The 25738-nt window shown below is 39.5% G+C and overlaps 3 protein-coding genes across 5 annotated transcripts in view; all 3 read right to left on the bottom strand.

Moving 5' to 3' along the window:
• Positions 1–11910, bottom strand: part of LOC114668533 (gastrula zinc finger protein XlCGF26.1-like) — a 28783-nt gene extending 16873 nt beyond the window's left edge. The window contains exons 1-2 of the mRNA XM_028824337.2: positions 11747–11910; positions 9225–9349 (exon numbers count right to left, since the gene is read on the bottom strand). The gene's annotated coding sequence lies outside the window, so the exon portion shown is untranslated. The remainder of the gene's footprint in view (positions 1–9224; positions 9350–11746) is intronic.
• The window catches only part of LOC114668454 (zinc finger protein 883-like), a 492666-nt gene that overhangs the window by 399713 nt on the left and 67215 nt on the right, over positions 1–25738 (bottom strand). The window lies entirely within an intron of this gene.
• The window catches only part of LOC114668248 (zinc finger protein 345-like), a 394673-nt gene that overhangs the window by 301762 nt on the left and 67173 nt on the right, over positions 1–25738 (bottom strand). The gene's annotated exons all lie outside the window — the stretch shown is intronic.

Here is a 25738-nt window from a genome sequence, read left to right as displayed (position 1 = left end):
CCCATGCGGATCTCTATGCAAAAACATTAATGAGTTAAAATAGGAGCCAGAGCAGGCTGCAGGAAATGGGAGGGGCAATGAGTAATGAACGAGACAGAAAGGAGCAAAAGTGGGCAAGTCAGGACTTCATGGTACCTTTAATATTGCAGCACTTAGAATACAAAAGTCAGTCAGCACCTGTGGACGCACCCAAAAAACTGGCTCCTGTGCAGATACGTGGGATTATCAAAGTATTAAACTCATGGCCTGTTTTGACATGTAGGGTCCTCTGGTGACCCTGTTTTCCCCTTTATATTGTTTACTATGTAGACCTTCATAAGATGCCTAAAATCCCATACACTCACCACTATGGTCAGGTAGTATAGCACTTCCTCCTCATTCCCTTCTACGTCTGTAAACGTAGGCAAATAAACAGAGTAAATTGAGAGGTAGAAGTTACATCACCTATTTAATTATTAATGATCATACACTGGCAAGCAAAAAGTTGGGCCCCCTTGCTTAAAACATCTGTTACTGTGAATACTAAAATGAGCAGAAGATCTGAGACCTTGAGAAAAGTTATCTAAGACCTGAAATATCTAGGGTTGCATGATGCTCCATTCTTTTATACTCTAATCTTGCATAAAATGCTGAAGTGAAATGTGTCATCTTCAAGTTTATGCCTTTTGGTGATCAGTTCACGTTCTGCTTGCTTAACTATTCATAGAAACTGACATTTTAAGCAACGCCGTCCAAACTTTTTCGTGCCACTGTATATACCTAGAATCTACACATTATGGTCCCAAAAATTTTGTCCTAACTTTTTGCATTGCTAAGAGGTTTGCACAGTTTCCAACTCTTGGTATGTTAGCTGACATCAATTACAATGTGATAGAATTACCCTTTATTGGTCCCTAGTGTACTTTCTAAACCTATTACTATCATGACTCGTCTCATTATTGTATGACTTACGCCGATTTTTTTTTTGTTTTGTTTTCATAAACTTTTCTGTCATCATTTTCTCCTTTATCTTGCTTCCCACTCCTGACATACGCATGGCTTCTGCAGTCCAAACATTAGCATGTGTGCAGTTGCCAGCTGCTACTCTTTGTGCTTCTTGTGTCAACCTAGCCAGACATGGCTGTAACTCTATTCTAGCCACATGATTGGTTTGGCTCAGTGCTATTCTCATTATCATTGGCTTTTTGTGTTGTCTTTCAAAACACGGATGGGGCTAGAACTATCAACTTCTATCGCCAATGTCTTATTTTCCTATGAAGGAAAAATTATTTTGCAATAATTATCGTTATCGTTTTATTGCCTAACTCTATTAGCACCTCATGTTTTTTCATGCCAATTATTAAATCTCTTCAACACCAACTTTAAACATTGACACAGCGCCTCCCTTTCACTTTCTGCCACTTTCCTATTTTCTGCCTCATACTTTATTACCAATAACACAAACCAGTAAACCTCTAACAGCAGCAGTCTTCTTCACACCAGATCTACATTTTCCAACTTTGAATACCATTCACCTTCCATTTTATGGCATGCCTGAATCAGCTTCTACTTTCTCTGTCTGCACTACAGGTTTCCATTTACCAGCTTTAGCCTGCTTCTGCCATTCTAGTGGAAGATGGCTGCCTTAAATCTATATAATGGAAGTATAACCTTCCAGCGGTTAAAGGGAGTACTAAGGAGGTTCTGAGTGATTTCAAAATTGTAGAGGGAGAAGTGCTGTTCAGATTAAATAGGCTGAAATCAAACAAATCTCCAGGACCAGATAATATTCACCCTTGAGTTCTTAAGGTGGCTAGCGAGTACGGATATAAACCCTTGACACATATTTTTCAGAAGTCACAGGGCACTGGGGGAATTCCAAAGGACTGGAAAATTACAAATATTATCCTGTTATATTAAAAGGGTGACTGGGCAGATCCAAGCAGCTATAGGCCAGTAAGCTTAACATGCATCACAGGAAAATTAATGGAAGGAATTATTAAGTACTAGCCAACCCGTGGCGTAGCATACGCCGCATAATCAGGCCTCTTTTTTAATGATTTTTAAGCACAGGGAAAAAATTAACATTTGAAAAATCCGTAATTTAATAAACCACCAAGAAAAGTAACATTGTAATAATGCACGGTACTAACCAACATATTATTGTCCGTGACTGAAAACTGGAGGACCGCCGTCACGCCTTCTCCTCCCACTCAGGCGCGGAACGGGAGGAGAGGGGAAGGACGCCCATTCCGTCCCCTCCGTCATGCTAGTCTGCTGATTTCTCATTCAGTATGCATTCCCTGCTCATGTGCCCACCCCCAACTCGTCACCTGAGTCGTTTTCATCTTTGCACAGTCTACATGCACCTGTGAGTCACGTTGACTGTTCATTTTCCAAACAGCGCCTCATTCGCTTTTGTCTCTGGTACAGTCCAAATGCACCTCTGTGCCACGTAGACTTTTCATTGTTCTTTGCGGTTCTGGCTGCTTTTCTATATATAATCCACCATGTCACACGACCATGGTAGTAGCGAGAGGTGGGGGGGTTGGTGGTGGGGTGGGAGTACAAAGGGCAGGGACGCAATCAGTGCGAGCATATGACCCGCACTTACTGGGAATTCCTCGTTCATGGGGAACAAATGCAAGCCCCGGTTTCCAGCACGAATGGGGTTCAACGGCTCACCCACGCCTCTCTGCGCCGGGTAAACACACGTTGATCAATTCAGTGTAGCGTGCGTGCAGTTACCTGATGCAGGAATCTGTGTAACATTGGAAGAAGTGTCGTTTCCATGAAATACATTTGAAGCAGTGGCAATGGAAGGCAAATGAACAGTGAACATGGCTCACAGCTGGATTGACGCCGTGTTTTTTGTAACCCGACCATGGTAGTAGCGAGGGGGTGGGGGTGAACAAAGGGCAGGGACGTAATCAGTGCGAGCGCAGACCCGCACTTACTGGGAATTTCTTGTTTGTGGGGAACAAATGCAAGCCCCGGTTTCCAGCACAAATGGGGTTCAATGGCTCACCCACGCCTCTCTGCGCTGGGTAGACACACGTTGATCCATTCAGTGTAGCGCGCGTGCAGTTACCTGATGCAGGAATCTGTATAACATTGAAAGAAGTGTTGTTTCCATGAAGTACATTTGAAGCGGTGGCCATGGAGGGCAAATGAACAGTCAACTTGGCTCACAGCTGGATTTGGACCGCAGCACAGACCAAACCGAGTGAGTATGTGTTTGATGAGCTGTTCGAGTTGGCGGGCAGTGCTCTGAGGTGCGTTCCCTATCATGTGGGAGGAGGGGTAGAGCCCAAAGTCAACGTGGCTCAGAGGTGCATGTGGACTGTAGCTCAAACGAACATAAATGACGCCGTGTTTTCCGAGGCGTCCGAGTTGGTGGGCGTGGCTCTACGAGTTGTCGTCGTATCCAATGGTCTTAGAGATGGTGGGCGTGGCTGTCTTGCGTGCTTTCCATGGGTTGCTACTTGTCGGCGGCTCTTAGTGAATTATTTATATACGCTGTGTTTTCCGAGGCGTCGCATCAGAGTTGGTGGGCTTGGCTCTGCGAGTTGTCGTCGTATCCAATGGTCTTAGAGTTGGTGGGCGTGGCTGTCTTGCATGATTTCCATGGGTGGCTACTTGTCGGCGGCTTAGTGAATTATATACAGTGGGTGTGGCTGTCTTGCGTGCTTTCCATGGGTGGCTACTTGTCGGCGGTGCGTGCTTTCCATGGGTGGCTACTTGTCGGCGGTGCGTGCTTTCCATGGGTGGCTACTTGTCGGCGGTGCGTGATTTCCATGGGTGGCTACTTGTCGGCGGTGCGTGCTTTCCATGGGTGGCTACTTGTCGGCGGCTTAGTGAATTATATATATATATATATATATATAGATAAGATTGAGTAACACCTGGCAAGGACAGGAGTTTAACTGAACAGTCAGCATGGGTTCAGAAGAGGGAAGTCATGTTTTACTAACATGCTGGAATTCTATGAGGAGGCAACAAAAGGATACGATCAAAGTGGAGCAGATGAGATTTATATTGACTTTCAGAAAGCATTTGATAAGGTGCCACATGAGAGGATGGGCATCAAATTAAAAGGAGTGGGAGTTCAGGGTGATATTTGTAGGTGGGTGCAGAATTGGCTCAGACACAGGAAGCAGAGGGTGATGGTGCGAGGAACCTCATCAGAATTGGATGATGTTAAGAGTGACACTCCACAGTGGTCAGTGCTGGGGTCGCTATTTTTAATATACAGTAATCCCTCCTCCATCGCGGGGGTTGCGTTCCAAAGCCACCCGCGAAATAAGAAAATCCGCAAAGTAGAAACCATATGTTTATATGGTTATTTTTATATTGTCATGCTTGGGTCACAGATTTGCGCAGAAACACAGGAGGTTGTAGAGAGACAGGAACGTTATTCAAACACTGCAAACAAACATTTGTCTCTTTTTCAAAAGTTTAAACTGTGCTCCATGACAAGACAGAGATGACAGTTCCGTCTCACAATTAAAAGAATGCAAACATATCTTCCTCTTCAAAGGAGTGCGTGTCAGGAGCAAAGAATGTCAGAGAGAGAGAAAAGCAAACAAATCAATACGGCTGTTTGGCTTAAGTATGCGAAGCACCGCGGCACAAAGCTGTTGAAGGCGGCAGCTCACACCCCCTCTGTCAGGAGCAGACAAAGAGAGAGAGAGAGAGATAGAGAGAGACAGAGTTTGTTTTTCAAGCACAAATCAATACGTGCCCTACGAGCTTTTAAATATGCGAAGCACCGTGCAGCATGTCGTTTCAGGAAGCAGCTGCACAAAAGATAGCAATGTGAAGATAATCTTTCAGCATTTTTAGACGAGCGTCCGTATCGTCTAGGTGTGCGAACAGCCCCCCTGCTCAATACCCCTACGTCAGGATCAGAGAAAGTCAGCGCAAGAGAAAGAGAAAAGTAAGCTGGGTAGCTTCTCAGCCATCTGCCAATAGCGTCCCTTGTATGAAATCAACTGGGCAAACCAACTGAGGAAGCATGTACCAGAAATTAAAAGACCCATTGTCCGCAGAAACCCGTGAAGCAGCGAAAAATCCGCGATATATATTTAAATATGCTTACATATAAAATCTGTGATGGAGTGAAGCCGCGAAAGGCGAAGCGCGATATAGCGAGGGATTACTGTATAAATATTATATATGGAAATGCAAGTATTTTATATCAGCATCACAGGAACCATAGAATTCTACAATCAATGCATTGCAAAAAAAAGGTACATGCAAGTTAAACTATCGTAGCCAAATGTCTGGATGTAGCCAAAGAAAACAATACCAGTGTATTTGCAAGTGTTGCATCCAAAAGAGAAAATGCTGAAGAGACATAAACATCACATACACTTTCACATTATTTAGCAAAAGTCATACTCTTCTTATAGGCGAGCAGCAAAATAGGTTCAGAACATAACCAACAAACTCAACCGGAGAAACAAGTCGCCTTCGTGCACAAATTTCCTGAACTGTACAGAAAATGCAAAGGTGAAGTTGAATCTGAAATAGTGAAACTATAACATTATTAAACAACAGATCTGTGGTCAAAGGGGGACAAGCAAGCCTTACATCCGCTTAACAGTGCACTACATAATTGACGAATCTGAAGTGAAAAGTCACTGCTTGCTAAAAATGTATTCTGCAGCAGATCATACAAGTGAAACCATTGCTCTTGGCTCAAAAGAAGCCTTGGGTGTGTGCGGACTGCGTGAGTAGCATCTAGTCATCAGACCCACAGACAACAGATCGAACAGTCAGAGCACTGAAAGAGAATCGGTGGACCAGCCACGGACTAAACCGTACAATCAAAGTTTAGGCAAAATGTGATCTACCTTAGTAGTTAGAATGCAATATAAATTCCAATATTGTTTTCATTAAACGGCATCCAGAACATTTGTGAACAAATACACTCTTCTATGCCTTATAATACATTAGACTGCACATTAGGACTAGCATAGATGTTGATGACATATTTACAACGGAGTGTCTCATGTCATTTTTTTAACCCGCTTAATCTAGACAAGGGTCACGGGTAAACTAGAGCAAACCCAAATCGCATAGGGTGCAAGGCAAGAACAACGCATTATTATTATTTGTAGCATTATATAAATAAGATTTAAATGTAAATACCATATACATATTAATTTAGAAGGGTTTCTTTCCACTGTCTCTCATTTACTAGAGAATTCTTTAAAAGATCACTCCAGCATTGAAAGGGAGGTAGAAATGTGTAAGAAAATAGATGCCCACTTTTTCTTCTTATTTGACTTACTTTAATTAGCTAATACCACTGATGTATTTAGGTTTAATATAGAAAATACATTATAGAAAGTAATTTTGCCCTTGTTTGGCTACAGGCCTTTAATAATTTAAAGTTGTCAACTGTTATTTGAAAAACTTTTTTGAGTTGATAGATAAATACCAGCAGGCAAATTAGTGTGATCATTTACGCCATCATTTGATTTTAGCCTTAAAGTTCCAATACAGAAGGGTAACTTTAATACTTGCAGATCACAGTTTAAATTGCAATAAGCATCAAAATAATAGCTTTTTTAATAATCAAGTCATGCAGCCCTATTGTCAAGTTTTCCCCTTCAACTGCATCTCTCAGTAGTTTGCCCAGCTACTAGTTTGACTGCTATTCTCCAGTATGTCATTCACCATTAAGCTGAAACAATTCTGCTGGATCTACACGTCAATGAGAATTTTGAAAATCTGGATAAGGTCCTCATGCAGTCTCCTCTGCATGAGACTAAACCAGTTTAATTCTCCAAGTCTGTCAGAATGCGACATGTCCTTAAGTCACAGAATGCACCTGGTTGCTCTCCTATGCACTGCTATAAGAGCCGATGTGTTTTTCTTGTGGTACTATGTTAACAATCTTCTCTATCCCTCTTTAGCCCAATTCTTTTCTAAGAACTGCTTCTGTCCACAGCTATAACATCAGTTCTGAACTCCTGGTATAAAGACTTATGGAGGGACATGTATAACAGAGGCATTGAGCATCAGCAGAGGCCTTACAAATAAAACTACCTGTTGCTTAATTATGGAGGACAGTAGCTAAACTGTACAAATCAAAATTAATGCTGGCTGACTACATTAAAAGCTCTAAAACAGAAAACAACACAAACTAAGTATCAAGTTGATCAATTTCATCTTGAGGAAAAAAACACACAAAAAAAATCATATTTAACACAGTGGTGAACATTTATTAAATTCCAGCTCTTTCATTATTGTGAACTTAGTATGGCAGAGGTCTTCTGTGACCCTGTCAACCATCAGGAGATCTGTGCTAACCTGACTGACTAACCTGCCTTGGGTAACCCTAAGGCGAGGAAGCAGACAAAGGATAACCCATTACTGACCCTCAGGAGTATTTTAATTAGGGATTCATTGACACCAACTTTGTCAGACTGAGTTGTATTCCCCAATACTATTGTAGTGAGGCTGGAAGACAGCACTTGTTTATGTCCATCAACTGTCAACTTCACTGTTAACATGAAATATATGACTCTTAACTTGGAATAAAACAGTTCAAAATTGAACAAGTATGTCAAAGTAGGGTACATTAAATAGAACACCTTTTTTAAAATGGTTCAAATTTCACAGATTATATATATATATATATATATATATAAAATCACATGCAATTAATATATGAATCCAAACCAACTAAGTTTCAAGTCTTTCAACATGGGATGTAATAATACAAACACAGCTGTTCACAGGAATTTGGCTGAACATGACAGGAATATTTCTTTCACTGGTATTACATTTTTTAAGATACCTTTACGCCACTGAGCTATAGCTAATCAGGTCAAAGGTTATTGGGGAACACCTGCCACTGGACAGGTCTAGGACTCTTTTGGGAAAGAAAGTGGCAGATTCCTTTTGATGAACAAAAGTTTCACTGTCTGTTCAGCTGTAAGCTTGCTTCTGGTATCATTAACAATATGACAGAGCACTAAATCTCTTACTCACCACACTACTGCATGGGGCTGAAAGGTATTTCCTTGATATCTGAAACAAAGTGAGGAACCGCACTGTGTTAACTGACAAATACTTAAGTGGTTTGTCTGAAAGAGAAACTGTGGTCTCTCCCAGCTTTATGGCCACATCCACAGGAACACAGCAAATTGATGCCGCTGCATGGTCACCTACAATCTCATTCTTATTAAACATACACTTCAAACTAATACCCAGCTGGTTCTTTCAGGGACTTCTAGCAGGCGGTGCTGTATAATCCTATCCAGCTCCCTCTAGGCCACACAATGTCTGCAGCTTCATCGACACCATCACTTTGGCCTCCTTGGCTGTACTGTACTGATATTTGAAAACAACCAAACCTTACATCTATAACAGGAAACATTTTTATCCAATGATACGCATGACAATTTTGTGAATAGAATTCGACAATTTTTGATACTTAGACATTTTCTGAAAGTAATTGAAGACATTGTTTCAAAATGCTACATATTTTAAGAAATTTTGTCAATTAAGGATTTTTTTTAATTAATTAGCCACCCTAGAGAAATAATCAATATTAAATTCTTCAAAAGTACTTAAACAGTCATGTTCAGGATACAAATTTGTGAAAATATATCGCTAACACATGTAGTTTCAAAAGAATCTCTCTCTCTATATATATGAATGAGAATGACATATATTCCACTGAATGAATTTTTAACAGTGAGTATACAGAATATTAAAATAATGAACTGGGACAGAAATGTGCTACTTGTGTACTAAATGGATGGACGGCATGACAAAGGAAAACAGAAGTGTTTTGACGATTCATAACATTTATTGGAATAAAAAAATATATAGAAATTTACAGAAATTGGAATATTATAGAAATACATATGTACAATTGTTTTGATGAATTCATAACATAGATAGATAGATAGATAGATAGATAGATAGATAGATAGATAGATAGATAGATAGATAGATAGATAGATATGAAAGGCACTATATGATTGATTGACTGATAGAAAGACAGGCAGACAGACAGCTACTGTTGGGTTCCATGTGGAGGTCACTGCCATCCATTTAGAATACAAGTACCAAAATCTTTTTTAGACAAAACATAAATAGCACTGCTCCAGTAAAATAATCAATTTGAATGCACAATCGTCGGTATTGATGTGCACACACACCAACATGTCAGTTTTATGTTTTAGTGCTTGTTTGTAGTGTTAAAAATTAAAACTCTGTACCAGTAATGCTTCAGATTATGAAACAATGATGAAGCGAAGCACCACACAGATTTCTATTCCGCCACATTCTGTCAGAAAGCAGATGCATCAGATATCACATCTTCAAAGAAGCACACTTTTCAGGTCTATAAAAAAAAAAAAAAAAAAACATTTACTTGAAATTTGACCACCAAAATTAGTATGTACATTAAGTGACCCTTCAGCGTTTCATTTCATTGATTAAAGCACAAAGTGACATCCGGGTGTTTATCGTGTCCGAAACAAACTCTTCGATTATAGAAATCTTAGAAGGTAACGAAACATTTCCAAATTAATCAAATAAGTGAAAATACTTAGCGCAGTTTAAATTGTGAAGTTCATTGTTTTTCTAATTTTAAGCAAGTCATCTTGCATTTTACCATTTAGCTTCCTCATTAAAAATTGAGTATGTGACCTACAGTAGAAAAAGCAAACAGTGGCAGGTCCACAAGTGCTGATTTTAAGTGAAGTGCGTCACATGGCCTATTAAATGCGTATACTTTGAATCGAGTAGAGTGGCAATCCTAAAAAATCCTCTTAGCAGGAGTGCTGTAAAGTGGAATACTTAAAATGCTCAACTACTGTATTTTACGCCACACTGTCACATAATCTGCAACACTTCATTGTGAAAAAAAAAAAAAAAAAAAAACCCTCTACTACTGCCAGCTGGAGTGTATAAGCAACACAGGAAAAGCTTGGGACTCCAGTGTCATCAATTCCCTTTATCATATTTTTACCATTGTTGTGCAGCATAATGTACCTATAACTTTTCAGAATGGCCCAAGTGCCAAAACATTTCCTGACATGCATCTGCTATTGTGTGACCTGTACAGCAGCCTCAAAACTGCTTTGCATGCAGCATAATACACTGGAAAGCGAATTTCTCATCTCTCCACTCTGAAGTTAAGGTGATGATAGAAATTAGACGAACATCTGTGCTCCAAATTGTCAGTGGTGAAGCGGACAGCGGTTATGTCATGCAATAATCTTTCATAAGACAATCTCTGAGATGTGGACTCAAATTGGAATACGGTACTTGGGTTAAAATACACTCAGAAGGCACAGAAATTCCACATTATCAGCAACTAACAGTGGTTTATAATCAAGAATAATATACTGGGCGAGCACTTGTTATTTTGACAACCTGCGGGTTATTGTACGACATTTTTCTTCTCCCCTTGCTACAGCCTACTGCGATGTTGGCAGATGTTGTGTGCTGCCAGAGGCAATTTCACTGTTCTCATTTTTATGTTTACCTTCACAGTTTACAGTCCACTAGGGCTTTGGTTGTCGCAATTAATTAAAAAAAAAAATAAAATAAAATTCCAACTTTTTTTTTGGCTCTAGGTTCACATAATCATGCATGTATGTTAAAATAATAGGATATAGGCATCAGAGCATTTTTACAAGTACAAAGTACAGGAGAAATATATCAGACCAAAATCTGATATCAGTATCAGCATCATTGCATCCCTAATTCTAATCAAATCAAAGAGCACTTTACCCAGAAGAGGAATTCTACCTAAAAGTCTCTAGTGGTACATGGGGGTGACCCACAATGCCTGGTAGGGCTCATCTGTATCTGTATAGGGCAGGAACCAACTATGGGAAACTGCATTGACCATAAACAGGCCAAAGGTTCAAATTTAGTCTGATGGAGCTGTAAGGCAGTAACACCAACCAAAAATCTCTATTCACTTCTCTTATACTCATTAACAGGCATTACTGGTTTGAGCTTTAGCAAAAAAAAATGGAATAGCCTTAGGGGGTTGATTTGTTTTCGATCCTATTTTTGTAAAAATCGATCTATTTGTATGGAAAGTTGTGTGATTTCAATAAAATTAATAGAAAAAAAGGAATAGCTTTGAAGTTGCAAATTTTAGGATTGTCATATTTGATACAGTTTCAATGAAAAAAGAAAAAACGTTCATAAATTTACTTCAGAGCAATGCATGTAACTGTGTACTGTATATGGGCTACTTTAGATAAATCAGGTTTCAGAATATTAAGCCATGTTATTAAGTACACATACTGATGTTAGTGGCCAGATTTGTCAGTCAGTTAACATTCAATTTACTCTTCTACAGACACTTTAAAAGAGGAATTGCATCACGGCAGCATTACAGTGTTCTCAGCTCGTACCTATTCCGAATCTTCTCCACGGTCACAGACTCCGGTTTGTTCAGTTCATTTTTCTCTTTTACTAACCAGACACGTAAAGCCCGACACCGGCCCGATAAAGAAAAGTAAGGGAAGCAAAAATCAAAGCGCCGTGTGATTGCGAAATCACCGCAAGGAAAGGAACGAATAGGAGCAGGCGGCGAATAGTCTGGATGATACGCAGTAGAAATGGGAATAGATAACGTGAAATAAGCCGCAGACACCGGCAACAGTGAACGGCAAAGACTGGTGGATTCACTCAAGCAACGTTCGGTGGTGGGCCGATAGTCACGAACGCGCTGTTCGCTTCTCATTCAAGTCGAAGGGAGAGAATGAAAACTCACACATCCAAAACGCGTCGTCCTCAAAGATGGAACACTTGCCCTCTCTCCGAGCAATTGGATTTTATTAAACTCGTTTCACCTCCAACCTCGCTTACAAACAGCTGTGGAGCAGGCTTTTGTCTCGCGCGGAGCCTGTCCCAGTCCGATCCGCGAACGCAGGCGTATTGAAAGCCTAACATGCCGTAAAGTGTTCACGCCTGCGTTAAACAGATTGGGCAGCACCGTAAAGTGTGCGATGACGTAGCCTTTCAATACGCACGCGCGCGCTGACCAGGCCGGCAACGGCGACCATAGATATAGAATTACATAGCAGCCGCATGACCAGCAGCATCGTACGTCAACGTCGCCGCCATATTGCGAGTGGCACAGCTGTGGAGTGAAGTAGTGGATAAAGGTGCTGCTTGGGATTGTACAAACCGCTGTACGCTCCAAACCAGATTCAGATTACATTTCATAAGTAAGGCCGAACAATTATTTTGGTTATATTTGACCAATAGAAAATCCCGTTTTGTAATCTTAACTTTAGCTATGCCAGACTAAGCTAGCAAAGCTATGCATTCATGTGCTCAAGTGAGCCTCCAAACAACGTTTTGGCTAAACATATTTAGTCACTAACTATGTAGATTGTTGATAGCTGTTAACATTTCTCAAACTTTGAAGGTTTCCCAAAGAAATCCATCTCAGGAAGCAGTGGGAGGTAGCCCTTAGACGGGAAGGTTTCAGTGCCAATGACGCATCCAGGCTCTGCAGTGAGCACTTTAGACAGGAGGATTTTGACTGGACAGGTCAGATTGTGAAAATCAAAGATGGAGCTCTTCCCTCTGTGTTCAGGTTTCCAACTCATCTCCAAAGGGAAATTGTCCTTGTTTACATCTCAGGGTTTGTCGTTTGACAGATTTTGAGAAAGCTGTCCTGTGATGTGTGCCATGCTAGTTTGGTAACAGATGCCGTACCGGCATCATATGATCAAAGCTACCACTCGCTCACATTAAAAAACAAAGGAGGTTTGATGATTCCTTCTGAGGTTTCAGTCAAGGTGGTCAAAGTAGCTGAGCGTGTTATTTGACAGTCAACATTAGGGCAAGCTGTCAGTGTATCTTTAATCAATCAATTTGTGTGGGGTTAGATTTGTTCAGATGATGTGTTTTCTTTCAAGGAGTACATTAAGGAAACACTGTTTGAAATTGACAACCATCATTTTATGCTCAAGTCTTTAGTTGTGTCTGTCTTCCACAAGCTAAGGCTGCACCATATTGCCAAACTGAATATTCTCAATTTACAGAGTGGCAACACACGGAAAAAGCTATGTAAGACAGTTCTGTTTCAAGGATTTTAGATCCTATCCTGTATATATTTAAGTAACCACATTGTGTGTGTGTGTGAGAGAGAGAGAGACAGATTGAGAGAGGAATGAGTGAAATGTTTTCAGAAATTAAGCCAATTTGTATACAATAAAATTGTTTATTTTTGTCATTGAGTGTATCATTTCACTGTTAAAAGAAAAACCAGACTGCCAGTTGCAGTCTTACTATTTTGACTTTCAGACATTGGTCAAGTTTTCATCTCAATAATTGCCATCATTAGTGTATAAATGGATATAAATAATTGCATTTAAACGATTTGCAAAAATCTGTTGTATGTAAATGATACTGTTTTAAATGTTATAGTTTTTTCATCAGAAAACCCAGTTTTCACGTCTATCTATATTAGTTTAAATGGCACTTTTGCCACTCGCAAAATGGCAGACGTGCTGACGTATCATGTTGACAGGGCAACACAGTGAATACGGTGTCTACCTATATATGTCTATGATGGGGACCAGGTAATGGCACACACCACATGCGCTTAATGAAAAAAAAAAAAAAAAAAATCAATTTTATGGCACGGCCCGATCTGAACTGTGCCTGCAACATAACTTGACATTACAGCATATTCATTTTAGTTCCATGTTAGTTGACCATAATGAAAATATTGATCCAGCAAAATAAACGAAGCAGCCTTTGTGGCGTAATGTTGACGTCCAAGGATCGATCGCCATAAGGGGAAGCATATGTGTGCACACCTGATGAGCTCCAATTAGAGCGAAACACATGCTGTGTACTCTTTGTATTATTTGTCAGGTATATATATTAAAGTATGTAGTGTTTTTTAGGTCTGCACACCTGATGAGCCCCACCAATGGTGAAACACGTTGTGTATTCTTTGTATTATTTGGCAGGTACTGTGTTTGTATGTGTGTGTATATATATGTATATGTATATATATTATATAAGTATGTAGTGTTTTTATTTTCCCACTCACGTAATAAATCATATAAAGTTTCCTTTCCGTTTTGATCTATTGTTGCAATTTCCCTGTATAAACAAATTGTGTTTGTTTAAAATATCTTTAGATATCAATTATTATTAATAAAATTGTCATTTGTCTTAAGGCATCAGGTTTACAAAACCTAATGTAGCCAACCAGTTTTATAGAAATATATGGTCCTTTTTCAAAAAAAGAAAAGAATTACAGTAATCCTTCGCTACTTTGCGGTTCACTTTTCGCGGATTCACGACTTTGCGGGTTTTTAGTGATTGCCCGCCCATCGCGGAAGCTATGTTCCAGACCCATCAGCAACAGGAGAAAATCCGCGATATAGAAAGACCATATAAATAAACATTTTTATAGTTTAAGCCTTAAAATACCCATCCCACATGCTTTAAACACATATAAACTTAAAAAACACACTTTGTTAACACATATGATATGTGGATGTCGGGCTAAGGATATGAATAACGTCTCACTATTATAAAACATTTTAACTTCACGCAAGACAAGACAGTGAGACAGGAAAATAGGTGCTGTACACGCAGAGCGACAAGCAGCACAAAGTCCACTTCTCCTTAGCGTTCATTCAGCTCCCCACCCCCTTGACAATGCGAAGTGGCAGGAGCGTACTGCGCCTCCGGGGAGGGGGGTTTGAGCGAATGTGCGTTCAGCCCTCACACACCCCCCCCCCCCCCCAGTCCTCCTCCTCCTCCTTCCGAACGCGCAGAGCGACAAGCAGGCATTTTGGCAGAAGCAGCACAAAGTCCATTTCTGCTCAGCGTGAGTTCAGCTGCCTCCCTTCACAAAGCGAGTGCAGACACATCGACGTCTGATCGCTGCGTGCAGTGTGCAGTGTTGGTCTGCAGTGTTTAAGAATGTAGAAAGTGTTTAAGAGCACAGGAAGTGTTTATAAGAGTGTGGGAAAGGTTAACAAGAGAGTGAGAAATGTTTATAAGAGTGTGGGAAGGGTTTATAAAGCCTTAAAATTTGTATAAATAATAAAATAAATATAGGTCGCTACTTCGAGGATTTTCACCTATCGCGGGGGGCTCTGGAACGTAACCCCCGCGATAGGTGAGGGATGACTGTAACACTGTGTTGCATGTCATTGTGCTGACTGTCCCTGTCCTTAGTGCGGTTACTGTCCACTTTTTAAAATTCTTTAATTCATTCTCAGTTGTGCAATCAGGTCAGATGCTGAAGAAATGAAGAGCATAAAGCCACCGGTTCAAATCCTCATTTATTCCAATGGCTATTAATCTTACAAAAAAGTTCAACTTTACATCCACAGACTTAAATTAAGTGAATGAGCTGAATCAATCTATTTGATCTATTTTTTATAGTAAGTGCTTGCTGCTATAGTTCATATTTGTAATATGTTTGTTCTTAGTGATGTGTTTTTAATGTTATTTCAAGGTGTCTCTGTAAAACCCGCTGAGAAACCAACTTATCTATTAAGACAATAAAATTGAACCGAATTTAACAGCTGTAAAATAAAGTATTCTCCACTAAATTAGCAGTGGTATTCTTTCTTATAAGTTTAATCAACATAACACACCAATATTGTTTGTGTGCAGACTCCTCATCTCATGTGAATGGTTTTATTCACCCATATTGATACAGAGCTACTTCATTTTTATAACTTTTTAAAAAAAGGAAATACAACACACTTATTCATACATTTTTTTATTGAAGAAATAAATGGTATTTTTAAAAATAACAAAAGTGAAAGATCTGTGAACAATGTTTCTCACAAAAAAATTATACACACACCGATATTTATATGTATATATACTGTATATATATTATGAGTAGAAAATTCAGTAATCATAAAGACATCCATCCATTTTCCAACCCGCTGAATCCGAACACAGGGTCACAGGGGTCTGCTGGAGCTAATCCCAGCCAACACAGGGCACAAGGCAGGAACCAATCCCGGGCAGGGTGCCAACCCACCGCAGGACACACACAAACACACCCACACACCAAGCACACACTAGGGCCAATTTAGAATCGCCAATTCACCTAACCAGCATGTCTTTGCACTGTGAGAGGAAACCGGAGCGCCCGGAGGAAACCCACGCAGACACGGGGAGAACATGCAAACTCCATGCAGGGAGGACCCGGGAAGCGAACCCAGGTCCCCAGGTCTCCCAACTGCGAGGCAGCAGCACTACCCACTGCGCCACCGTGCCGCCCTCATAAAGACATTTAAATGATAAATACATTTAACTAGAACACAAATGCAATGAAAAAGGCCAACAATGGGGAGGTGTTAAAAACTATTAGGGAAAGGGAACACAAACATTTTTACAGATTTGTACCTTAGCATTTAAAAAAAAATGTTAGCCATGGTTTTGAACACAGCTAGTGAATCATTAAATTTGTCAAAAAAAGAAAAATACAATTTTAGCTTTATGAACAAGATACTACTCAGAGTCAGAGTTCTTATCCAGCAATATTCCATAAAAATGTGTTCTATTTAAACTGACATTTTTCCTGATCTGTCCCTTAACATTTGTTCACTAATAATATTTCTATATCACCTTTGCTTACAAGTGTTGCTCAAATTGCTCCACAAAAATATACAGTTACAAAGAAAACTGAAGGCCTTATAAAAGTAAATGAGAAGCAAATGGAGAGGTCCTTGTCCTTTGTAATAAATGCACTGCATGGTCAAATGACCGGGAACAAAGACAAACTTGCAGCTTTCAAGGATACTAGGGATAATTAACCCATGGGGGTCCCAAGCCAAAGCCTGCACAGCCCCCTTTGCACATCCCAGTATACAGAATTGTGGCTAGCTCAGTCCAATCACAATTCCATTGCAGAACGTCTTGTGAACCTTTCTTCTCTCTGGCATCACAGGCAGTTTGAGTTGATGTAACAGACGGTGGAGACGCAGGGGGGCACTCCTGCAATAAACTGGAAAATGAAAACAAGAAAAACAGCAAAAGTTACTGCCCAGTGCTGATCTTACAAACTGTACACTGTACCATTTCTAATCTATTGCAAGTAATGCATTTAATTAAGAAAAAGCCAAATTAGAAAGTGGGCTTGTTGAAGTTTTTTGAAATGCTCGATATTTGTAGCCTGGCACTTCTCTATTGGCAAAGCATTCCAGATTTTGTTGCATGAGTACAGAAAGCTGCCAGTTTTTATGGTTGATCTTGGAATAAAAAGCAAAGCAATGTTTGAGAAAAAGAAATGTTGGGAGCATACACTCCAAAATACAGGCAGGGTCTAAAATACTCAAAGCCTTCTAATTATTTAATAGAACCTTGAAAATCAATTCTATGTGAGACAGGCAGCCAGTGTACTGAGACTGAGACAGTTTTCAGAGGAAAAAAAAAAAACAAAGTAGGCCAGTACCTCGTGATCACTTGGCAAAGGCACAGCAGATCTAGACCAGAGATTGAGATGGAGGACTTTAGAAGGTCCGGGCGGAAGGGCCAGCCACTACATCAACATGGCACATATCTCTCTTTCCTTCTTCTTTAATTGCTACCCCATAACATGGCTGGACTCTTCCACTTCACTGTAACTGCTAAAAACACAAACACAGTAGATACACGATGTTCACTCACAGAGTTCAAACATTAATAAAGTGTACCCTTACTTCTTGTTCTGCCTCCTTTCTTGGTACACCTGCAGATCAATTATTACCAAAGTTAACCACCACAATAGATAAAGGTTTGCTTAGAGTAAAGTCCAACTAATAATATTTTTTTGAATTACTGTGGGGTTTTTTTGCTGGATTTTTGAAAGAACCCCAACTTGTCATTACTGTATATGTAACATCATTTTTTTTTGTTTTACATTATACATACAACAGACATTGTGTTACAATCTCTGTATATCTGAACTTCTAATGTGATGTGCTCAGGTGTCATTATTTACATGAAAACATCTTCGTTTTTCTCTCCTGCCTTAGTTTTGTTTTAAGTTAAAATTAAGTCTCCGCTCTTTCAAAATCCAACAACAAAGCACAGTAACTTAAGTAAATAAATGTTATTGTGCAAAAGAAAACAACATCCCTGTTTAGTGACTTCTGGTACTGATGCTCCTCAGTCTCTGTGTTTGTGAGGTTTCACACTCTGAGGCTGTCCCGTCTAAAATTAAAAAGCTGTGTTAGTTATTGGACAGAGTGATCAAACATGCAGTACAGTATTCAAGGAAGCAAAATATTATAGATCAAGTAATAAATATGGGGAGGCTTTGCAGCAATTGTGTACAAATTACTTCTGAAATTGAAAGCCTCAGTAGTCTTACCTCTAGAAATAGCAAATCTGACATGGACTGCACATCATCTTGAATTGGGGATCTTCAAAGCAGAAAAAAAGGACATCCAGTTGTGTCTCAGAATTCAGGTACACTGGCATCTGTTCAGCCACATGGATGGCCGATTACCATTGGGATTGGGAATTTCCCCTTGGGATTAATAAAGTATCTATCTATCTATCTATCTATCTATCTATCTATCTATCTATCTATCTATCTATCTATCTATCTATCTATCTATCTATCTATCTATCTATCTATCTATCTATCTATCTATCTGGCATCCTGTAGAGTCAAGAAAAAAAAATACAATAAAGGGGCATTGTATTTCTAACTGCAGCAATAAGACAGAAGTTATTTCTAAGGACCAAGTCTTCTCCATTATTTTCAGTTAACTGTATGTGTGTGTACTCCTCCTAAACCAACAGCTTAAATGATAAGCTAATGACAAATGACAACAGCAGGTGCCCAGCCTGTCACTGTGCCACATTAGACGCACACCACACTTCTCTAATAGCTTTGGATATAAATTTGAAAATTGCCTGTTTTGTCCCATTGAATTTTTTTCTACCAATTAAGGTTAAAGAAATCCATTTCAAAATTATGAATAAATAGTACCCAACTAACAAATTAATTCATAAGTATGACATTAACATATCCCTGAAATGTAGTTTTTGGACAAATGAAGACAATTCCCCTCTCACATTTCTTTTACTTTTGCTCCTATTCTAAAATGTTTTATAAAGATTTATTTCTGTTACTGTCTTGAATGACAAAACAATCTCTCACTGTTTAAGTGTTGTTCTTCTTCTGTTTACAATTTTGAAGACTAATTGATAGAAAATGCAGTAACTGTGGTTTCCTTGCTTCGTAAATTTCCGATACGCAAGTGTAAAGTTCAGAACGCTAGGCCCTCTATTACATCTTTCTGTACGGACATTAATATACTAGAAATAGCTTTAAAAAATGGAAAATACACTAAAATAATTAAAACGTGTAAGATTTTGAACTGCTTCATTAACAATTTGTAATGCTATTATCTGCATATTGTTTTCTTGTAATAACTTAGCTGTTGCTACTCTTGTGTGTAATTTAGCCTTCATCATTATATATTTGTTAACTTTATTATGGATATACTCTTGTATTGATGTAATCTGACATCAACATAACAAAACAATACTGATGGTCTTAGAGGGCACACTTTACACCGGTTGAGTGTCAGAAGTGCTCTCCTAATTCTACTCCTAATTCAACACCTCAATTGCATTGTTTTGCTTAATTATTGCTGTTCACTCTTTAAGATACAAAAATGTGAACAAATGTTAAAAGAAACACACCATCAAATGCTAATAGGGTGTTGCGAAATAAATTACATACATACATTAATCCATGAACACTAATACAGAAAATGCTGTTACTTTTATATTTAAACCATGAGATTACGAAGGTCGTATTGCAACTAAAAATGAAAATCCTTACTGTCTTTTCCATCAATACGATGTATTTACAAAAAGTTGTATGCATCCATTATAAAGTTCACAGACACATGTCTCATTTTATTTTGCTCCCTCTTTATTTGACTGGAGTTAAATTTTTCAGGTGACAAATCTTCTTTCAAGACGTTATAAAATTCAGAAGTTGCCATCTTTTCCAGTAAGAAGTCGACTTACAGATGGAGATAAATAGCAACACAAAAAGCGATTGACCGCAAGCATTTCTAGTGATGGGCGGAGTGAAGCCTCACGAAGCATCAACACGTTTGAAGCAATTGTGTTGGAAATCGTATCGAAGCTTCGAAGCATTTGACACTCACCTCTCTAGTGACTCCTCCTGGCCATTTTCATTAACGTTACACAAACTTATGATCCACTTCAATGACGTCTGTTAAAACTCTTATTGCTTTTATTTTTTCGCAGCTACAGACTGACAACGAAGAGAAGGGATCGTCAGCAGCTTCTAGTGTCTGATGTCTAAAAAATATAAATATAACTAACGCCGACAGGCAGAATGCACTTTACGATAGCAAGAGTTAAACAAAATAAGACACCTCACCTCATGGATTCCCGGCTCTTTCAATTAGTATTTACTTTTGCACTGTATCATTATAATCGCTCCTGTTATTAGTATTATAATTAACCCTGATCTTTTCTTGAGATCACATTTAATAGCCTTAAATGTTTTTTTTGGTCTGACTTAATTAAAACGGAGTAGACAGAAAATAAAGGTTTATCCCTATACTTTGCCATGATATAGGTAAGCACATTTGAGAAAGAAAAGGTGAAATCCTTAAATCACAGATGTTATTATTCGATCAAGTATTGAAATATTTCATTTATTAATACTTTACAATATTTTTTGGAGCTCAAAAGTAACGAGTTCGCTACGAGAAAAGACGCCGTCAGTGGCTCAATTAACTAAGGTGGTTGCTTTTCAAATTTTGAGCATAGTGCCAGCCCGAGTTCGATCCAAATTAAAGACTCATCATAATTAATAATAATTAAAAAATAATCTTGAGTGAAATCTTTATAACCAATTTGAACTAAATAATTTTGAGAGATACTATGGAAGGATCGCATAACAGATCTGTTCGGGAATCATCCCCACTTAGAATCGCCATCAAAATGCGATGACTAATGGCGTAAGGCAGCTCACGTATTTACATTAATTCATCTTCTATTCATTGCCATTTGATGTCCATGAACCCCTCCATTGAATAAGGTGATAACAAAGCCACTGTGGTAGATCAGGTTAAATTTGCTCTGCTGCACCAAACATTCAAAGGTGTCAATCCGGAGCACATCAGAGAGGCTGAGAGACACGGCGCAGATCAGTCACCGGCACACAGACACACACGAGATACTCCGAGGTGAGCAGTGAATGGATCAAGGTCGGCATTAAAGAGCCTCTTGAGTGCTGAGGCAACAACAAAAAGCAGCGGGATAAACACATCTGGACCTGCTGCCGAAAAAGCATTTGCTTTTAACAGCAGCATCCCTCCCTCGTGAACACATCTTCAAGGTCCGGACAGGCGATCAGTAAAAAGTTGTCTTATTCACAGCACAGTGGAATAATAAAACATTTCCTAAAACATATAGTTGTCCAGTCTGTATCATTCCTAAGCAATCTTCCAGTTATAGAGGCGCAATCCCAGTTATTAACACATTTACCGTGTAGCTCCCCCCCCCCCCCCCCCCCCCCCCACCCCAACACTCAAAGTAAGAACACATTCCACCTTATTAATTTAATATTTAAAAATTTAAACCGCTAAACCCGCCATTAACAACTACAATAACAGTTGAAATCGTCACTAAAATATTTTTTTTTCTTATAGACATAAAACAAGATGCCCATTTCCATTTGATAGATCTTTACTAGTGTTCTCGCCTTGCTCGCTCTCGGTCCACGGTGGAATTTGCTGTTAAATGGGAAAAAAAAAAAAGAAAAACAGACTCGTTTGGGTCACAATTCGTGGACGTGGGACCCGAACCCACGCAAGCCTTATTATGGAGCGGTAACGCTACCGCTCAACCACTACTATTTTTAGCAGGGTGGATGTATATAATGCATGTTTTTTATGTATGTATGTAATGAAGACAAAAACAATTATATATAGATGTATACTATATGACATTCGTTCAGTGTTGCATGAAAACGTTGAATGAGGCGAAGAATGGATATTTATGAGAGTATTATAGTGAGAGATGTGTCGTCACCTGTATTACTAAAGCTCTTCTTTGCAGCATTATGCATTCTACAAGTCGGCATTTGTATGATGTATAATTTATAATTTTATTTTTTGCCACAAAGTATCGGGCACAATCATTTAACATGTATGGATCATCCACAAACATTCATTTCAATGGGAATTCTGTTGAGTTTTTGAACTCTGTTGATGCCATATGTACTTCAAACGGGAGCTCGATGAATAATGATTTGAAGCACTAAGCAGACATGCACACTGGAATCGTCAAGCTTGGTTAGAAGCACTGAGCAGACATGCGTAGTACTGAGATTGGAGCATGACGGGGCTTCGATGCCTTGAACTTGCGCATTGGGTTAACAGAGGCTTCCAAGCCTCGAGCAGATTCGAAGCCTCGGACATGCGCACTGCGTTGACAGAGGCTCCGAAGCCTCAGACATGCGTAGTACAGTAATCCCTCGCTATATCGCGCTTCGCCTTTCGCGGCTTCACTCTATCGCGGATTTTATATGTAAGCATATTTAAATATATATCGCGGATTTTTTGCTGGTTCACGGATTTCTGAGGACAATGGGTCTTTTAATTTCTGGTACATGCTTCCTCAGTTCGTTTGCCCAGTTGATTTCATACAAGGGACGCTATTGGCAGATGGCTGAGAAGCTACCCAACTTACTTTTCTTTCTCTCTCTCTTGCGCTGACTATCTGTGATCCTGACGTAGGGGGTGTGAGCAGGGGGGCTGTTCGCACACCTAGACAATACGGACGCTCGTCTAAAAATGCTGAAAGATTATCTTCACGTTGCTACCTTCTGTGTGCAGCTTTTAAGTATGCTGCACGGTGCTTTGCATACTTAAAAGCTCAAAGGGCACGTATTGATTTTTGACTTTGTTTTTTTCTCTCTCTCTCTCTCTTTCTCTCTGCTCCTGACGGAGGGGGTGTGAGCTGCCGCCTTCAACAGCTTTGTACCGGCGGTGCTTCGCATACTAAAAAACAAACAGCCCTATTGATTTGTTTGCTTTCCTCTCTGTTTCCTTTGAAGAGGAAGATATGTTTGCATTCTTTTAATTGTGAGACAGAACTGTCATCTCTGTCTTGTCATGGAGCACAGTTTAAACTTTTGAAAAAGAGACAAATGTTTGTTTGCAGTGTTTGAATAACGTTCCTGTCTCTCTACAACCTCCTGTGTTTCTGCACAAATCTGTGACCCAAGCATGACAATATAAAAATAACCATATAAACATATGGTTTCTACTTTGCGGATTTTCTTATTTCGCTGGTGGCTCTGGAACGCAACCCCCGCGATGGAGGAGGGATTACTGTACTGAGATCATGATGGGGCTCCGAAGCCTCAAACATGCGTAGTACTGAGATTTATTTATTTAATTTTGTCTGAAATATTCCTCCATATCTACACACCCAGACCAATAAATTATATAAAAGTACAGACGTAAATTAAAAACATAAAGCAAGGATTTTAATGGGTTATGAGGAAAACAAAAGTAAAATCATTTGAAAATTATTTAATACAAGCTAAAAAAAATTTTGTAAAAGAGAAATCATTTGAAAATATGTATTTAATACAGACAACAGATAAATATTATTGTTATTTAATACTGGCAGTTAGAAAAAAAGAGGGCCGTGGCAAGTAATAACAACCCACTTTGTTGACCCTGTATGTCGCAATGCTGATCCAGAACTGCACAGCAGCGCGGCTGGAGAGCAAAACAGTAAGAGTGTCGCCATCCTCAGCCAACCATAGCAACTGAACAAACTGTAAAGAGGCAGCAAACGTTAGTTTCCTTGTTACATTTGGGTTATTTTCATCAAGACAATCAGAGAAAAGAAAGTATAATTACTTATAAAGTTACAGCTAAGTACCGTAAGAAGGTAGTAAAAATATATTTTTATTACAAAATTTGAAAGTGAACTAAATACGGGACATTTGATTGTCACTGAAAGGTCAGTATAGGACAGGGGACAAAATTATCAAATATGGGACATATCCTGTATCAGGCCCGGCCTTAGGCATAGGCGAAGTAGGCGACCGCCTAGGGCCCCGGCGTCCGGGTGGCCCCGGATCGACTCCTTGGTCTAATTTTCACGCATTTCACAGAGCTTCCAGGGGGCCCCTGGACCCCCCTTTCGCCTAGGGCCCCATAATACCTAAGACCGGGCCTGCCTGTATGTATATAAGAGATGTCTGGCAACCCTAGCCGAACTTATGTTACAAAGTTATTCTGCGTGCTGACATAATTGTATCAATTTTGTTATATATAGTATCAAAATTGGTCCAGTTATAAAATGGCTTCAAAAGTCCATTATAACTGGATCTTATATTATTGGTCATTCAATATTTTAAAACACAGAGGATCATACGTAAAAAGAATGCATTGTCAAATTTTAATTTTCAACACATTTATTACAAATTTCATTACAAATTATAAATTACAAGTTTTTTCAATACAAAATACATAGTTTGAATAAGAGAAAATTATCAAGAGTTCTATTATGATTAATCATTCTTTATTATTAATCACACCTACACAGCAAAATCCAAAGTGTTAATTTCACACCTACAGTGTTAATTTTAACTCTTCTTCGGAGTTTATATAGGTCCACACCAAATCGGGTTCAAGTTACACTTTGTGTAGTGTTATATTTTTCACACTTGTCAGGTATGGAAATCAACACCATAAGAGTTAATTTTTTAACACTAGCAGTGTTTTAAACAACTAAATTCCAGAAACACTCTGCTGGTGTTAAAAAAACAAAAGACTCTTACAGTGTTGATTTCCACACCTGACAAGTGTGGAGTGTCAATATGTTAATAGTGAGTGTTAGTACAGTATATCTGGCCTTGTATTATTTTAGATGCAATATTAAGTTACTGCACCTCATTTTATTTAGTAGCTAATGTCACATTACTAAAAGTTTAATGTATACACATCATACTCCAGATTTAAAAAAAAACAATTAAGACTTTTCCTGTGGTGGGTTGGCACCCTGCCAGGGATTGGTTCCTGCCTTGTGCCCTGTGTTGGCTGGGATTGGCTCCAGCAGACCCCCGTGACCCTGTGTTCGGATTCAGCGGGTTGGAAAATGGATGGATGGAATTAAGACTTTTCAAAATGTTTGTTTTATTAAACAAAACTGTTGTGGAAAGCAGCCCGGACACAGACAGGTAGACATGGTTTCAATTCACCCAACACACATTTATTTATAATTATTATTTCCAAGGTGCACACGCAACCCCCCAAAACTCCCCCAAAATCCAGGCCTTTCTCACTCTGCCTCTCTTCAGGTCCGCCTCCACTCCACTCCTCTCCTCCGAGCTCTGTCCTGCTACACTCCCGACTCCAGCCATCGAATTGAGGGAGGCGGCCCCTTTTATAATCACCCGGATGTGCTCCCCAGTGTGGCGGAAGTGCCGGCTGTGTACCCAGAAGCACTCCGGGTGTCCCTGGTCTTCTTCCCCCCAGCATTTCCAGGTGTGGCAGAAGTGCTGAGGGCCAGGGATCCAAAGGCATTGGGGCTCCCCCTGGCGGTGACCACAGGCCCCTACAGGGTTGAGCTTCAAAGCTCTGTACCCGTAGTCCCCAAAGCCACCAGGGTGGTCGTCCCCTCGTGGTCTGGATGAGGCGTAAGCCCTCCTCCGGTCCTCTTGGGCATCCCGGCTGGGTACCACCCCCAGCCACATGTC

Source organism: Erpetoichthys calabaricus, chromosome 1 (genome assembly GCF_900747795.2).
Source record: "Erpetoichthys calabaricus chromosome 1, fErpCal1.3, whole genome shotgun sequence".
Classification (NCBI taxonomy): Eukaryota; Metazoa; Chordata; class Cladistia; order Polypteriformes; family Polypteridae; genus Erpetoichthys; species Erpetoichthys calabaricus.
The sequence above is the reverse complement of the archived record's forward strand: the minus strand, read 5'-3'. Positions and strand labels throughout refer to the sequence as shown.